The sequence below is a fragment of the Erythrolamprus reginae genome, chromosome Z (assembly GCF_031021105.1).
Source record: "Erythrolamprus reginae isolate rEryReg1 chromosome Z, rEryReg1.hap1, whole genome shotgun sequence".
NCBI lineage: Eukaryota > Metazoa > Chordata > Lepidosauria > Squamata > Dipsadidae > Erythrolamprus > Erythrolamprus reginae.
The window spans coordinates 45509749-45522289 of NC_091963.1; the positions used below are offsets into that span (position 1 = coordinate 45509749).

At 41.9% G+C, this 12541-nt stretch overlaps 1 protein-coding gene across 1 annotated transcript in view; it reads left to right on the forward strand.

The window, feature by feature from the left end:
* The first annotated feature begins 6330 nt into the window (after positions 1-6330).
* The window catches only part of SNX10 (sorting nexin 10), a 49208-nt gene continuing 42997 nt past the window's right edge, over positions 6331-12541 (forward strand). The window contains exon 1 of the mRNA XM_070767129.1: positions 6331-6641. The gene's annotated coding sequence lies outside the window, so the exon portion shown is untranslated. The remainder of the gene's footprint in view (positions 6642-12541) is intronic.

A 12541-nucleotide genomic window follows, 5' to 3' on the forward strand; every position in this document is an offset into this window, starting at 1 on the left:
GGACTATAAAAAAACCTGTGAACAGATTCCTATGCTCACTGCACGTACCTTATTTCTTTCTCTCTCTCTCTCTTGCTTTCTTTCTGTCTCGCTCTGTCTTTCTCACTCTCTCTCTCTTGCTATCTCTCTTCCTCCCTCCCTCCCTTTCTCTCTCCCTCCATTTCTCTCTCCCTCTCTTTCTCCCCCTTCCTTCCCTCCCTTCCTCTCCACTTCTTTCCCTCGCTCTTTTCCCCTTCTCTTTCCCTTTTCTTTCTTTCTCTCCACTTCTCTCTCTCTCTTTTCCCTCTTTCACCCTCCCTCTTCTCTCCCCATGGAGGACTCACCCGACAAGCTTCCACTTTCCGACCCCCATTCAGAAAACGGGAGCTAGCAACTCAAAGAGGAGGAGGAGGCGGGTGTGTGTGTGTTGTGTCCAGCTCGGCTTTCAGCAAGCCTTACTTTACCTCGGATGAGATGAGATTGAGGGGGACGTTCTCACTGCTTTTCCAGGGCGGCCTTGGAAAAGACCCGCGGGCTAGATAAATGGCCTCAGCGGGCCGCAAGTGGCCCGCGGGCCATAGTTTGGGGACCACTGCTTTAAATTAACAACAGCAAACACACTGAAGTCAAGAAAAAAGTTAGAAGTGAATACAAGATGAGAGTGAACTCAAAATTCAATGGAGAAAATATCATAAAGGAAATTAACACCAAGGCAATTCCAGTCATGCAAATAGTGGGAATAGTGAACTGAACTCAAGTAGAATTAAAAGTCCCTGGATAGGAAGACCAGAAAAAAAATATTGAATTGTGCTCTTTATCCACCTAGGGATGTTGACAGATTCTACTTGCCAAGAATAGGTGAGAATGCAATGTTGTAAGCATTTCAGTATGGACAACTGAAGAAGAAGAAAAAGATGCATTGAGACTAGTATACCATGAAGACTTACTGTTCTAGAGCAGTGTTTCCCAACCTTGGCAACTTGAAGATATCTGGACTTCAACTCCCAGAATTCCCCAGCCAGCAAATGCTGGCTGGGGGATTCTGGGAGTTGAAGTCCAGATATCTTCAAGTTGTCAAGGTTGGGAAACACTGTTCTAGAGCAGCGTTTCCCAACCGGTGTGCCGCGGCACACTAGTGTGCCGCGAGACACGGCCAGGTGTGCCGCGACAACTCCAGCTGGGCGGGGTGCTGCCGTTGCCTCCGACCTCCCGGCTCCTGCCCGATGCCACGGTTTCTGGCGCTCTCCTGCTGGGCCCCAAAGAAGGAAGGCATGAAGAAGGAGAGCTTCATTCTTCGCGCCTTTTTCCCGCCTTCCCTGGCGTCGGCAGCAAGTGTCCTTTGGGGCCCGGCGGGAGGGCACTGGCAGCGGAAACAGGCTGCCGGCTGCAGCGGCCCCGGGCACCGTTCCCTGTAGGCTGCGCACGCCAACGCACCCCAAAATGCCCCCCCGCGCACCCTTTTCCAGGGGCGCGCAGGGAGCCGCGGCCACCCGCCCGCCTGCCCGATTTCCCTCCGCGCGGCTGGGGACGCGGATCCACCGCTCTCGCCAGCCCGATCTTCCTCCACCCAGGTGGGGAGGTGGATTCGCCGCCCCCGCCAGCCCGATTTCCCTCCAGTGGCTGATCTCCCTCCGTGTGGGGGGGGGGTGACGAACCGACGACCGGGGGCTGTCCGTCCGTGTTGGGTGGTGCAAGGCAGGCACAGGCAGCCCCATGGGAGAACAAGGGAGGGAGAGAAAGGAAAGAGAAAGGGAGGGAGAGAAAATTGAATGAAGGAGGGAAAGAAAGAGTAAGAAGTAGAAAGGATAGAGAAAAAGGAAGAGAAAGGGAGGGGGAGAAAGGAAAGAGGGAGGAAGGGGGGAGAGAAAGAAGATATGAAGGAGGGAGAAAAAGAAAGAGAGATAGAAAGGAAAGAGGGAGAGAAAGGAATGAGAGAGAAAGGGAGGGAGAGAAAGGGAATGAAAGAGGGAGAAGGGGTGAGAGATAGAAGGGATAGACAGAAAGGGAGAGAAAGGAAAGAGAAAGGGAGGGAGAGGAAGGAAAGAGAGATGAGAGAGGAAGGAGACAGAAAGAGAGGAAGGAAGGAAGAGAGAAAGAAAGAGGGATGGAGAGAGAAAGGAAGGAAGAGAGAGAAAGAGGGAGGAAGAGAGATTTTTTTTGTCCAAACTTTTTTTAGCCCCCCCCCCCCCCAAATGTTCCCCAGGATTTTGAAAATATGAAAAATGTGCCGCGGCTCCAAAAAGGTTGGGAAACACTGTTCTAGAGAGACCAAACTGGCCCATCAAAAAAAAATCTAAAAAAGCACCACCACCAAATGAAGAGAAGGAAATAGATATGGCAAGTCAAAATATTATATGGCCAGTATATACTGTATATAAAAGCAGGAAGCGGTGTGCCACAAGGATCTGTTCTGGGTCCTATTCTTTTTAATATATTTGTGAGTGACATAGGGGAAGGTTTGGTAGGGAAGGTTTGCCTATTTGCCGATGACTCTAAAGTGTGCAATAGGGTTGATATTCCTGGAGGCGTCTGTAATATGGTAAATGATTTAGCTTTACTAGATAAATGGTCAAAGCAATGGAAACTGCAGTTTAATGTTTCCAAATGTAAAATAATGCACTTGGGGAAAAGGAATCCTCAATCTGAGTATTGTATTGGCAGTTCAGTGTTGGCAAATACTTCAAAAGAAAAGGATTTAGGGGTAGTGATTTCTGACAGTCTCAAAATGGGTGAACAGTGCAGTCAGGCGGTAGGGAAAGCAAGTAGGATGCTTGGCTGCATAGCTAGAGGTATAACAAGCAGGAAGAGGGAGATTATGATCCCACTATATAGAATGCTGGTGAGACCACATTTGGAATACTGTGTTCAGTTCTGGAGACCTCACCTACAAAAAGATATTGACAAAATTGAACGGGTCCAAAGACGGGCTACAAGAATGGTGGAAGGTCTTAAGCATAAAACGTATCAGGAAAGACTTCATGAACTCAATATGTATAGTCTGGAGGACAGAAGGAAAAGGGGGGACATGATCGAAACATTTAAATATATTAAAGGGTTAAATAAGGTCCAGGAGGGAAGTGTTTTTAATAGGATAGTGAACACAAGAACAAGGGGACACAATCTGAAGTTAGTTGGGGGAAAGATCAAAAGCAACATGAGAAAATATTATTTTACTGAAAGAGTAGTAGATCCTTGGAACAAACTTCCAGCAGATGTGGTAGATAAATCCACAGTAACTGAATTTAAACATGCCTGGGATAAACATATATCCATCCTAAGATAAAATACAGAAAATAGTATAAGGGCAGACTAGATGGATCATGAGGTCTTTTTCTGCCGTCAGACTTCTATGTTTCTATGTTTCTAAGATAATAAGACCTGGTAATGCCTAGTTGGAAAATTGAGAAAAAAGGCAAGGACTAATTCTGGTTGCACAAGACCAAGTCTTGGGAACAAGCGTATATGAAGCCAAAACCACAATAGACAGTAAATACCACTTCTGCAAGAAGCTGAAGAAGAAGAAGTACTGTAATATTTACCTACAAGCAAGAAATAGTTGGACCACAAAATAAAGAAAATAAAGAAGTTAAAATACTTTGGGATTTTATAATTCAATGTCTCAGACTTAACAATTGTCAGTAAAAGAAAAAAAATAGATAATACATGGCAATACTTGGAGACATTAGAAGAAAAAGAAGATAACAAAATGCAAAGACTTGTAAATAGAAAGACTGGCAAAAGAAAGAAAGGTAGTACCAATAGTACGGTAGTAGGTGCCTTGGGTACAATCAGTGCTGTGAAATGAATTTTGTGACCAAATATTTAGAGCATCTATTGAATAAATAAAAGACATGGAGTTTGACTTAATTTTGTTTCATATTACAGTATTTTATTTTAAAACAAAGATAAGCTAAGGTTGCTAAAAACCATCCCAGAAGCAATGTGGGATACTAGAGAGCAATTTAGCAGTTAGCCTTTTTTTGTTGTGGCTGACAGGTTAATTGATTTAATGAGCAAAAGCACAGTAATAAGCATGCTCTCTAAATTCAAGCACTGCTCATTAGTGGTATAGCTGGTACAAGAAGAAAGGAATGAAAACGGATGTGACCCCTTCCCAATAGTTTTATTCCAATCCCTTGTTCAGAAGAAACTTTATACACAAATGGACAAACTGTTGAGAAGGATGTTTTTATCACTTCAGATGGAATATTTTCAGCAAGAACAAATGTTTTCCTCCTCCCCAAACCTAGTGCTAAACTAGAAATTAATCAGGATTCCTAGGCTATCGCAAGTTGAGCTCTTTCTTTTTTTAACTTAGGTTTTTATTGTTTTTCTACACGACACAACCATGGATATACCTTAATATTTAACAAAATACAGAGTTATACGTTTCTATTTATCAGTACATAGACCAATATCTTAATTTGCATTTTTATACATTAATTACCCGCCTGTTTCCCCTTTTATATCCTGTCATACCCTTCCCTCTCTTCCTTACCTTCTTTCTCCTTCTTTCCCACTTCCTTGCTTCCCTCCTCTCCCCTTCTTCCCTTCCTTCTCTATTTCCTTTTCTCCCTTTTAGCCTTTCCATGAGTATACAGTGTTCCCTCGATTTCCGCGGGGGATGCGTTCCGAGACCGCCCGCGAAAGTCGAATTTCCACGAAGTAGAGATGCGGAAGTAAATACAGTGATCCCTCGAGTATCGCGAGGGTTACGTTCCAAGACCCCTCGCGATACTCGATTTTTCGCGATATAGTGGTGCGGAAGTAAAAATACCATCTGCGCATGCGCGCCACTTTTCCATGGTGTTTTTACTTCCGCTACATACAGCTCGCCGCCCGCCCGCCGCTTGTCCGCTGCCTGCCCGCCCGCCGCTTGTCCGCCCGCCGCTTGTCCGCTGCCCGCCCGCCCGCTGCTACTGCCCCTCTCACCGCCGAGTCCTCCTGCAGCAGCGCTGGCGGCCACCGTTCCCCGTAAGCACCCACCCGCCCGCCACTCGTCCACCCGCCCGCTCGCCGCTACTGCCCCTCTCACCGCCGAGTCCTCCTGCAGCAGCGCTGGCGGCCACCATTCCCCGTAAGCACCCACCCGCCCGCCACTCGCCCGCCCGCCTGCTCACTCGCTGCTACTGCCCCTCTCACCGCCGAGTCCAGCGCTGGCGGCCACCGTCCCCCATAGGCACCCGCCCGCCCGCCGGCCCCCCCCGAAAGAGATGAGAGAGGGAGGAAGAGAGTGTGAGAGAGGAAGAAAGAGAGAGAGAAGAGTGGAGAGAAATGATAGAAAAAAGACGTCATCGGGTGAGAAAAACCATGGTACAGCATAGCAAAAAAAACGGGGAGTATTTTTAATTTATTATTTTTTGAAAAATCGCGATATAGCGTTTCGCGAAGATCGAGATCGCGAAAATCGAGGGATCACTGTACACCATTTTTAGCTATGAACAGTATCACAAGCCTTCCCTTAACACTTTAAACCCCTAAATTACCATTTCCCATTCCCTTAACAACCATTTACTCACCATTATTACTGGTACTCACCATTGAATAAGACACTTAGTGATCGTGATATTTATAAACATAATTATTTATTAACAATAATTAATTTTTTGTTATTTATTTGCAAAAATTATTAGTTTGGCGATGACGTATGACGTCATTGGGTGGGAAAAACCATGGTATAGAAAAAAACCCGCAAAGTATTTTTAATTAAAATATTTTTTGAAAAACCGTGGTATAGGCTATCCGCGACGTTCGAACCTGCGAAAATCAAGGGAACACTGTATTTGTTCACAATGCATCCTATAGTTCAGTGTTTCCCAACGTTGGCAACTTGAAGATATTTGGACTTCAACTCCCAGAATTCCACAGCCATTTTTCTTACACATTTTACATATACTGTACATATAAAGATTAATTGGGCTGCATTTCACGGGTTTATCATAGCTCTAGTGTACTAACGTCTGTTGGATTAGAAGCCCATCAATTCCAGCAGGAGGTAGCATAAAATTGATTGGACAAGAATACGCCGTCCACAAATCATTGTTACCCAGGTGCAAAAACTTCAACTCCCAGAATCCCAAGCAGCGGTAACAAAAGACGTCCTACATTCTCTGGTGGTTTTGGAATAAATCGTCAGTAGAGTACGCTTCCTAAATAGCTTTCTTCCACGGCGCCGTGCGGCTTAAAAGGCTCCTGGGCGTCCCTATCTTTTTTTCTCCTCCGGTTCCCAGGAGGGCAAAAGAACTGAAAGGAGCAGCGTTGTGAGAAAAGGGCGGGAAAGGAGGGGGCGGGGTCAATAATAAAATCAATACATAAAACCACAATAAACATGGTACTCTAAGAACCCGTGGAAGAGAGGGATGCGCCAGGCCCCACCACTTTCGCCACCCTGGGCTCCGCCAATCAGCCACCGGCTCCTATCACCAGCCTTGGGCGCTTATCCAGGCCTTTTCCCTCGAATCACCTTAGAGCGCAGCGGGCGACGACGAAACCTCGGCAACCCCGCCTCTCGCCGGCGATCACGTGCATGCAAAGTCCTTATCCACGCCTGCATTCGGTCAGCTGTTGCTGCATTTGTCGGCTTTGTGGCGGCGCGCGAGGAGCTCGAGACTTGTGCTGGCTACCGTTTTTTGCCCGTTCGTTCCCTCCTCGCTCCTAGTCCGGTAAGTAATTTGAGGCTGGAAAAGGGAGGCAGGGCGAAAAGATGGGAAGGTATAACAGAAATGTGGTGGGAATCGCCTTTCCTACAACGAGGTTGCCCCTTGCTGTAGGGTGGTACGACGGTTAGGTTTCTATACTGTAGCTGTCTTGCGTTAGACTACAAGCCCCATTATCCCCAGACAGCGCTGGGGGGGAATTGTGAAATCAAAAAACCCTTTCCAGGAAGGCAACCAGTTCAGAGAAACCGCCAGTCTCTGAATGGGTAGAGAGTCCCTCTGCGCTTTCTTCCCAGCATGAAGTCATTCCTCCGTGTTTTTAAATTTGATTTAATTACGCCGCTTCACTCTGCGCTTTGATGGTGATTTAGCATCACCAAAATGGGTTTAATAGATGAATTTCCGTTTCATCGATACCTTTGCCGCCCTAAAAAATTCGCTCCGAAAGTATCGCGATTCGCGCATAAAATGCTTGTGAAATGTACACCGATCCAAAATTAAATCTTGTACTATGGTTTTATTTCCTGGTATCTGATGCTTAAGTCAAGGGTGAAAAGATTAGTCAAAAAGAATAATGATTATAATAACAGAGAGAAGTATGATTTCCTCTGCTCCTCCTGGCTGCATCGTTTGGAAGGACGTCACTATGATTCATTGCTCCTATATTATTACAGTGCTGACTTTGAGAATTAAGGAGTCAAATTTATCAAAGCCAGGAGTAGACTTAAAACAATCTTGTCTCACCTCTCTCTCCACCCAAATTTCACATTTGTGAAAAGCATACTGGAAACTATACCAAAATGCTATCCTGGGAATCTGATGCATTTAATTTTTACTGACTAAATTTAACCTCAGTGCTTCAAGACAGTCCATTTCTCCCATTTCTCATATAGATTTGCATAAAATATAAGCACATTTATTCTGTGATGTGATCAAAACTAAAAAGCCCATTGAAAGTAATCATCTATTATTATTATTATTATTATTATTATTATTATTATTATTATTATTTGTTGTTGTTAATTAGATTTATAGGCCGCCCTTCTTGCGGACTCAGGACAGCACATTATAAAATGTGTTGTAAAAAAAAAGAAAAGAAAAAGTAATCTGATATAAATAAATATACAGATTTAAAACCCATTAAATTGTTAAGAGATAAATGTTGGTTTTGCAGAACCAGTTCAAATTAATCTTTTTGAATGAATAGAAATAAGTTTGTACTTTTTGGAAGTAAAATAGCCTTTATCAAAGCACAAACTAAGGAACGAACAGAAATCAAATAAGGAAATAAAAAAATTGTTGAAGACAATGGGATGACCTGAAAAGAAAATTCTATGTATATGTTCAAACTTGGAACATGGGTTGCACGGCAAAGTTAAACTCCTTGTCTCTATCTCTGATTTCCATGTGTATAGCTAAATTTCTGCTATGACTCTTAACAGGTTTACTATTTGAAATAGGAATAGGGAAGGGACCTTGGAGGTCCATTTAACATTTTTATTTTTTTTAATGAGCATATGAAGAGAACACCCAATCCTTAGCTGAATTCTCCAGAACTCTTCATCATGCAAGATTTTCGGATAACTTGTCCATTTTTAAAATAATTTCTTTAAAAACAACAACTATATTTAGAGTCTTTGGAGAGGGTCAGCATAAAAGTCAAACAAACAAACAAACTTTTAATGTTCCATGATTGTGAAGGATTTTTGTATTTTTACATTAAACTAATACAGTATATGAAATGGTTGGATATAATTGTCTTGCCACTCCCTAGTATTGTGTATTTTGTATAAATGCTTTCAGTGCTTGGAAGAAGAGCTTCCCATAATTTGTGCCTTTGTGTCATTGTTGATTTTTGAAGAGTCCAGCATTATTCCCGGCTGTTTTCCTCACTAGAATTTGCTTGCCCTCCTAGTTTGAAAGAGAGTGAGTGGCTCAAGGTTACCCTATTGACCTTGTGCCTTAGGTAGGATTAGCATTTATAATCATCAGATTTGTGGCCCAGTATCTTAACTGTTATACCGAGCATGCTCAGAATTATTTCAAGCAAGCTGATAAATTAATAAACATCCTTATACATCTGTGGCTGCTTGGATTATAAAAATATGAGAAGTTCATATTTAATAACTATTTTATTAATAGTTGAAAAGCATTGTTGCTAGTGTCATTCAACCACAATTTTATCTAATGATAAGTGTCAGTCCAGTGTGGTAGCTAAGAGATTCCTAGAGTGCTCTTTATTGTTGTAGGGTAGATAATCTTGAACCTCCTTTTTTAGAATTTATCTCTGCTCCGTCTTAAATAAATCCTCATCTTCATTTTGTTGAATATAAGTTTCTTTCTCCCATTTTGCTTTTTGTCAAGACCCAGTAATCCCTTCAGAGATAACCCTATTAATAGCTCACTCATTCATTTTCCATTCCCAATGGAATTGGGTATTTGGAAACTAGATAAAGGGCCTGAATAAAATAAGCTAAGGCAGGAGAACCAAAAGTGTGGTCCATTGGCACCCTGTTTGATGCCCCCAAATTCTTCCTATAGTAGGTGGAACCATGGATTTCAGCCTGGCTGAAGCCATAGATTTCATCCTTCATCCCCCTTTAGGGGATTGGGAAAAGTTTAAGAGCAACATAGATGCCTTAAAAATCGCAGAGGTTTAAGATGACCGTTTGATCCATTTAAATACGAGCTGAACCCCCATCTTATAAAAATGAACTTTCCTTTGGAATAGGGCCCTTGATATGCTGTGCAATCTGTTGTGACCTCAAGGCAACAGAACTGAAAATATGTGATTAGGTTTAATATAGATATTCAGCTGAACACCCCTAAGATCCCTCTTATTCTATGACATTTTAAGGTAAAATCAACAGACTGGCCAAATACCGTTTGATGTACTTAGCAATAAACTAAAGTTCTCTTTCTAGTTTCAAGGGATTGTCCAAAGGTTAAGCAAAGCAACTTTAGCATCTTGTGTAACTGAACATTCCATACTGAGGCAACAGTTTACAAAGGAATATTAATATAGGCAGTAAGTACAATATAACTTGTTAGTCTTACAGGACAGGATTCTATTTGAGAATAGAATACATTTGGTGACACTAGACCAGTATTGGGTTCCTTACTGGTACAGGCCACTCTGCACACTGATAGTGAAAACTGTGATGCGCGCGCAGCTCTGGGTGACCGGCAGGCGCATCCCAGCGAGATTTTTCTTCCTGCGCATAGGAAACAAATTATTGTGAGAGGATGCGCACGCAAAAGAGATTTCAGCAATTTTTTGCTTCCACACATGCTCAGAGGCAAAAAAAATTCCTGAAATCTCACGGGCGTGCACATCCTCCCTGCACATGCGCAAAAGCAAAATCTCGTCAGGAAGCATGCACGTGCCCGTCAGTCAGCTGGAGCTGCACACGCATCGCGCCAGTGAGTAGGAACCCCCGTCTGCACTAGATCAGTTGATCTAGTGGTTAGAGCACCAAGCTACCTGATCTGCTGTTGATGTTATTTCATAGGGCAATCCAAGGTACTGAAGAAGCTGGCAGATGTGATCTTGGAACCGCTGACTGAAAGCCTTCAGATCCTGGGGCAACAGGGAACTTGCTAGGGAACTTGCTAGAAAAGAGCTGATGTGGTTCCAATGCTCAAAAAGGGGAAATGTGGATCAATCAGTTTGATATTAATTCCTGGGAAAATCATGGAAAAGATCATCAAACAATTAGCAAATTGTAAGCCATCATACATAGGGAGAGCCAGGTTGTAGGAAAACAGTACTGATAATCCAGAGGCAGTTGAGGCATTTATGTTAAATACTTCCTTTACACTGAGTGTGTTCAAAGCAGAGACTTGATAGCATCTGGCGAAGGAGTTAGAAGTCACAATTTCTATGGCCCCTTTGTACATTATAGGAATTCTGTAACTATTTCTACCTATTTTTTAAGTCGATAGTCTGTGATTGGATTTTGCACAGCATGCTTGATTAGGCTAAAGTACTTTATATAGTTCATTATTAGTGCATGTAAAAAATACAGATATTGGCTTAGAATGTTGTGTAATCTTCTGTGGGCATAATGTGTCATTTTAATACAGATATCAGGTTCTGATAAATCAGATTTAAGTGTTGGGATAATTTGTAAACCAAGCATATCTATGCTATAGGAGAGAATTCAGGGTTGGTGTCAGTTTAGTGGCATTTTGAGTTTGGAATTGTTAAATATTTTAAGGATTTTTATATCATTATTAATAAAACAAAAAGGCATCTTATGTAACATTTTAGCAGGTAACTAAAATGACAAAAATAGTCTTCAGGTTTCTGAATTTCCTAGAGTAGGCAAATATCTTTGTTTATTCTGAAAGGTAGACTAAAAGCTCCACAATTTATTGGAGATTTGAATCCAAAACTCTTCTGTGCTATTTTGACGTTGTAATATATTTAAGTATATTTTACATTAGCTGTCCTAGCTCGGAAAAACTTCAGTTACATGCCTCTCCATTTCAGTCATTGAAATAAGTCAGTTCAATTGCTGTTTCAGTAACATTTTTTCAATGGTTAACTAAATGAATCAACATTCATATGAAATTGTCATGCTTTGTTTGATTAGTTCATTATTTTCTGAATTTAGGTTTAAAAAGAATAACATTTCTTTTTTCATTTACATTACTATTTATTTTGTTCTCAAGATCCCTGTTTAACATGTGACATCACAGATTTTCCTGGATGTTTATCATTTTTCACTTTGAAAAATTGGCACATCTCTTAATCATTGGATGTAAATATTTGGTTATCCAAATATGTGACATAATCTGTCCCTGTGTTTCCTTTCTTCCTGAAGGTTCACTGTTTTCCCTGATTTGTCCATCTGTGTTGGACTAGAGCTTTAGAGCGGTTTGACAGTGGAAGCAAGGTGACTGAAGCTGACCTTGGTTCCATATTAGAGATCTTAAGTTCTGCCACTTAAATCTCTTTGAAATCAATGGGATTTTAGACAATATAAATGGTCTTGTAAATAGTACTTGAACCTGAGAGGTGGAAGGCAGGGCTTCAGTGAAACTCATAAGCTTTTATCCTAATTCCTCTCAGTTTTTCCCAAATCATTCATTATTTTAGCCTCCAAATGCTACGTCAAAGGAGGCATAAAAATAAGAAAACATGAGATCCATTTTAGCTCCCCTTCTCCTATCATTTGTTTACACAGGTATAAAATTTCAGTCTAGATGGAGACTGGATTATCTTACTCAGGTGGGCAAGGAGCTTTACAGTAGAGTTAGCCCTGCATGAACGTAGGTAATGAACCAATTTATAGCTCCTTTCAGGAGCTTTTTAAAACTGGCAGGAGATAATGAGGCCATTACAAACACATGGCAGATTGATTCCCCTGAATTCTTTGCAAGTTAAGTGTTGAAACTATATAGAAATGTGGCTAAATAAATAATCATATTATTGCATTTTACAGATTCAATTTTTTTCACAATTTTGAAATAGCAGTAAACTTCATGCACGGACTTAATCTTTTACACTATTGAATAGTGAATTTGTTATTTTATTGGATTTCAATGCTAATTCTCCCCCCCCCCCCCAATGAATCCAAGTGATCTGAGAATGGACCTACCTCTTTCTTAAGACCTTCCTGGAACAATTAGAGAATAGGCATCATTCATTTCTCTGGACGGATGCTGTTTCAAAGTGCAGGGATGGAGAAGAGTCAAGATGGCATAGAAAACCCACCTGTATGCCGTAATACCCCATTCCATTAGTAGACACCATTTTTGAAGCAGTTGCAATGAATTGGGGCTGCTGCCACCATGAAAACATGTGGCTTGGGGATAGAACTGTTCCTGACTTCCTTGAGGGATGCTGAGGGGTGAAGCAACATTGCTTCCTTCTCCAAGATCAATGCGAGATAGGGATA